Source organism: Echinops telfairi, unplaced genomic scaffold (genome assembly GCF_000313985.2).
Source record: "Echinops telfairi isolate 266 unplaced genomic scaffold, ASM31398v2 ScPeMD7_1713;HRSCAF=2227, whole genome shotgun sequence".
Lineage (NCBI taxonomy): Eukaryota > Metazoa > Chordata > Mammalia > Afrosoricida > Tenrecidae > Echinops > Echinops telfairi.
In genome coordinates, this window is record NW_022105611.1 from 13247995 (window position 1) to 13252851 (window position 4857).

General features: G+C 41.1%; 1 non-coding gene across 1 annotated transcript; it reads left to right on the plus strand.

Moving 5' to 3' along the window:
• Positions 1 to 3854: 3854 nt before the first annotated feature.
• LOC115870526 lies at positions 3855 to 3988 on the plus strand. Its single transcript, XR_004046758.1, has one exon. It is a non-coding gene; the product is annotated as a small nucleolar RNA SNORA42/SNORA80 family (small nucleolar RNA).
• Positions 3989 to 4857: the final 869 nt, after the last annotated feature.

Genomic DNA, 4857 nt, shown 5'->3' on the forward strand with positions numbered 1-4857 from the left:
TGCTCCATTGTCCTTAAAGTACGTCCTTACTCTTCAACCCAGCAGGGTTCTCTTTGCCACTGATCTACCCAGGGCAGTGTGTCATTTGATTTCTTGATGGTTTCTCCTGAGCATTGATGGAGGACGCAAGCAAGATGAAATCATCGACAACCTTGAGCTCCTCTCCATGTATCATGAGCATGTCCATGGGTCCAATTGGGATTATTCCTCTTAGATCATCCTTCTCCTGGTTCCACTGTGGGCTACTTTCTGCAGGAGTTTGTATCAGACCAGAAGCCAATATTCACTGGGTAGCAAGATTGCTTTCAGTGTGCTCAGGAAGACTTGCCTTGTTGTTAGAGCCCCACTCTGGTATGTTGCCAATGGATATAGCCTCCACTCAAGATGCCTGCTTCCTAACCTACAGCATCCTCATCAGCATTCCTCAGTACTGATAAGAATGTGTAGAACATCGAATGGATTCCCTCAAAAGTCTTTCTCCTTGGTTTCAAAAGTCTGAGCTATGGAGTTGCAGGGCAGCAAGATTGACTACGAGGAGGCCGACTTCAACTGCAGAGTATATTTCTGTAGCGAATCGCAGTGCTCTTGAAGTTCCCAGTGCCACGTAGGGAAGGGGCTGACACACTCCAAGCTGGACCCCAGAAGATTTGCCTTGCTGATTTTAGAACAGAAGCCAGGGTCCTGTCTCTTTGTACAGACAAGAGTTGTGGTGCTTAGAGAAACAGACTCTTTATCTGCGGCCAAATCCCCAGTGCACAGCAGCTGGTGGGAGGGGCAGGAAGGGCGGAAGAATTTGTTTTCCTACCTTATGTGACTTATTGCTGATTAGCTGATCCTGGCCTGTCTGTGCTCCCCTGCTGCTTTCCTCCACACGCAGACAGAGAGGCCCTCAATACCACGGCTGCCGCTTTGTTGTTTTTCTTTTTGTATTTGTGAGAGAGGGTTGGAATGAGGGTCCTTTACTCCAGCATCTGCGCACTTGCCTTGTTGTCGATTTTTAAATTAATGCGCACCATATAGAAAAAGTGAAAAGGTAAAGCCATTTCAGTTCTCACAGTAAAGGCCCAAACACTAACTTTTTCAGTTTGAACAGCTATTGCAGCTTTCTTTGGAAGGTGGGCAAAGAACATTTCATGAAAATAAAAGATAATGGATACTTTTATTTCTATTCATGCTCAGTTTATTTATCTACTAAAATAAGATAACTCAAATAATTATTACATAGGGTTCGGTTAGCAACTATTTATCGAATGTCTTCAAAGTGTTCGTTATGCTGCGTAAAAAGTTATGATATAGTAAAAAATTACTATAAGAAGTCCATATTCTCGAGTTTACTGGCATCTTTCAGTAGGAGTTTAGGGAATGGCACCCAACAATTTAAAAAGATTATTGTCGTTGCTATGATTTTCATCCACATATGTTGGTCCTTAGAGCAATGCTATCAGCTATACAGTATAGATATTATTATCATCCCTTCAAACTTGAGAAAATGGAGATTCCAGGATGTTAACCAGACTGGCCACTCTATACCTGTCAAGTGATGCAGAGATTTGAATCCAAAGCAAGTAACACATAGTCCAATGAGCTTGTCTCCCACGATGCCATCAGCCACAGTGAAGTCAATTCCTATTTGCTGCGATCCTGTCGGACAGAGCAGAACTCCCCAGTGGATTTCTGTGGCTGCATAGCTTTACAAGAGGAGAAAGTCCCATCTTTCTTTCTTGACCAGCTGGTGGTTTCAAACTTCTGACCTGGCCGTGATTAGCATAACATGTAACCCACTATGCTACCAGGGTGCTCTATGTATATGGTGCCATAGCCACTACTCATAAATGCAGTTAAATTACTTTTCTATTTTGTAACGCACAAAATTGTAACATCAAGATACTCTATTACTATCAGTATTCTAAAACTAAAAAAACTCACTAGGTACTTTATGTTGACTACTGAACACAATGTTTATCAGAATATTCAAGATTGCTTGGTATATACCAGTTACTACACTAACTCACATGCTCAGGCTTTTGCTTTATAGGGTCACAATGAATCAGAACCAACTCAAGAGAAATGTATACCATTTTTGGTGTTGACCCTCAAAAAAAAGTTCAGAGTATCTTACATATGGTACGTACCCCATAATTGAGTCATATGTACTTAACTTCTGATGCCTAAAAGGTAGGTCCAAATGCATTATCACTGGTGAATTATGTTATCATTGCTATGCCTCTTAGTTTATCTTTTGACTTAGTTTCCTCATCCACATGGGAATGATGAATGCAGTATGACATTGTGATGTGGTTGCGCTAAATAAGACCGAAAACCAAAATCTCCAAGTCAATGGCTCAATTCTGCCTCAGAGCCACCACTCAGGGAGGAGTGCTTTTTGAGCCTGAGAATCTTCCCACAGACAGCCGGCTGCTCTTTTTCTGACAGAATGATTGGTGGACCCAAAGTTTGGATTTCTTGGTTCGCAGCTGAAAACATAACCAACTAAGCCACTATGGCTTCTTCCAGTGAACAACCTTAGATTATGGAACCTTTAAACACTGAGTGGAATCTGTAATCTTTTAGTAAATGCTATGATTCCCCATCAGTTTTCTCTTTTCATCTTTTTTCTCTCCCCTCTCTTGTCATTTATGACAATTCTGAAGTCTTTAATAGAAAGGACATGTAAGATTGACCTCCGACTCTCTTTATAACTTGTTTTCTTACCTGCCCCTGCCCCATCTTCTAACTGTACACTGTAGTGTACAGTTTTAGGCTGCAACAATAAGTGAACATTTTACTTCCCATTTCCTGTTTATTTCTGTCATGATCCCCAAACTTTACTACACAGAAAAACTCCTGGGCAAACCCGATAAAATAAATAATAAAAATTGGTACTCCTTTTATAATGCAAATTGTCTCACACTATTCTTAATATCTTCTGCCCTTGTTACCTTGGCAACAATTTTATATATAAATCTTGTTAAGTGTAGGGACTTCCTCCTCCATCTCTATAAAAAATCATTCTGTTTACCCTCTCAGCTTCTTTCTCTTCATGCTGTATGACCAGTTTGTCTCTACCAGAAAGCTCCCTGGTCTTTAGTGGTGCTGATTCAATGATTCAGCTGTGGATCAAAGAGAGGAGTAAGAAGGCTCAATGGACCAATCCCATAAAATCTCCCCAAACTGGAGGCGAGGAGCTGTCAAAGAAAAGGAAACAAAGATATGTGCACTGAGTAGAAAGAGGTTTTCAATGTGATTTTGCTTTGGTGGCAGAGCAGGCAGGAGGAATAATCGGTCTCCATGAACTGTGAGACAGTAGAGCAGAGTTTACAGAGCAAAGCAGCCTAGTGACTACAATAGACCCGCATGCCCTAGGCTTAACTTTCAACGCATTCACAATTCTTGAACCCATTTCCATTGAGTTATTTCTGACAGCGTAGAACTTTTCCATATAGTTTCTCAGACTTTAAATCTCCATGGGAGCAGATAGCCTCGTCTTCCTCCCATGAGGTAGCTAGTGGATTTGAACTGATGACTTTTGGGCCAGAGCCCCACACTTATCACACTGAGGCACAAGGGCCCATTAGGCTTTATTTAAATGTGATGTGCCTCCTTTTTCTCGCCCATGTTATTTACATCTATAAAAGAAGATGGACGTGATACTTAATTCCTTGGACCAGCACAAAGTATACATCATTTAATGTATGTTAATCACCTGCTCCATACTGAGAACTGCAGAAGCATGATGTGAAGTCTCTTGAAAGCCAAACAATCATTCACTGTGAGCATTGTAGTCTTTTGAATATTATATAAGGGATCACATTGAACTCAGCAACTCGAAAGATTTGATAGAAAATGTAGGGCGTGCATGGGTTTGGATTTGTGGCAGGTCCGATCCCATAGGCCTCTCACAATGTCCCAGGCCAAAGCAGACTCTCACTCCGCACCATTGCCTGCCTTTACCTGGTGGGCTTCAGGCACTGAAGTGGGTTGCACAATGAAAAATAAAAAGAATAATGTAGCGGCCAGTGAATTTATGTTCGTGAGGCAGGCACATTTCAGACAAGGAAGGTGAGGGTAGCTGCACCTCTCAAGCCTGTAATCACTGTCACTGGATGGCACAGGTAGACATGGGTGAATTGGTGTGGGCTCTGCTGTGCACTTTCTGAAGAACCCAGAAATCAAATCTATTATTTTAAATGCAAAAAACCCAGCATTTCATGTTATTGCATTTTAAGAGAAAGTGTCAGTTAAAGTGATAGCAGGAAGAATTTAATTGCAGCATACCCTGGCAAGGTGCCATTTTGTCATAGGGAACGTGTGTCAGGAAACGCTGGAGTTGAGCAGTGCTTGTTGTTTCAGTAGGGTTTTTTTGGGAGGGCGGGTTCTTACTGAGCAGAGTTTTCTAGTCACAAACATATTCTAACATAGACACCAAGGACCTATTTATCTTAATTTTTTCCTACGGGAAGAAAAAAAATGAATTACTTTTGGCCCTTTTAATCAGTTGAGTCAAGTCAGAGCTATTGCCAAAGTAGCTTCAGACAGATTATTTTTAAAATTTATGCCAGAGAGAAATTGTAAGTTTCCAATAGTTAGGCCTTGGTATAGACCAGTAGTTCTCAACCTATGGGTGACAATTCCTTTGGGGGTCAAATGACCCTTTCACAGGGGTGCCTGATACATAACAGTAGCAAAATTACAGTTATGAAGTGGAAACGAAAATCATTTTATGGTTGGGGGATCTCCACAACATGAGGAACTATATTAAAGGGTCACAGCATTAGGAAAGTTGAGAACCACTGTTATAGACTATCACCAGAAAAAATATATAGTAAAAAAAGGTGATTTTGAAAAAAAATGTATTGC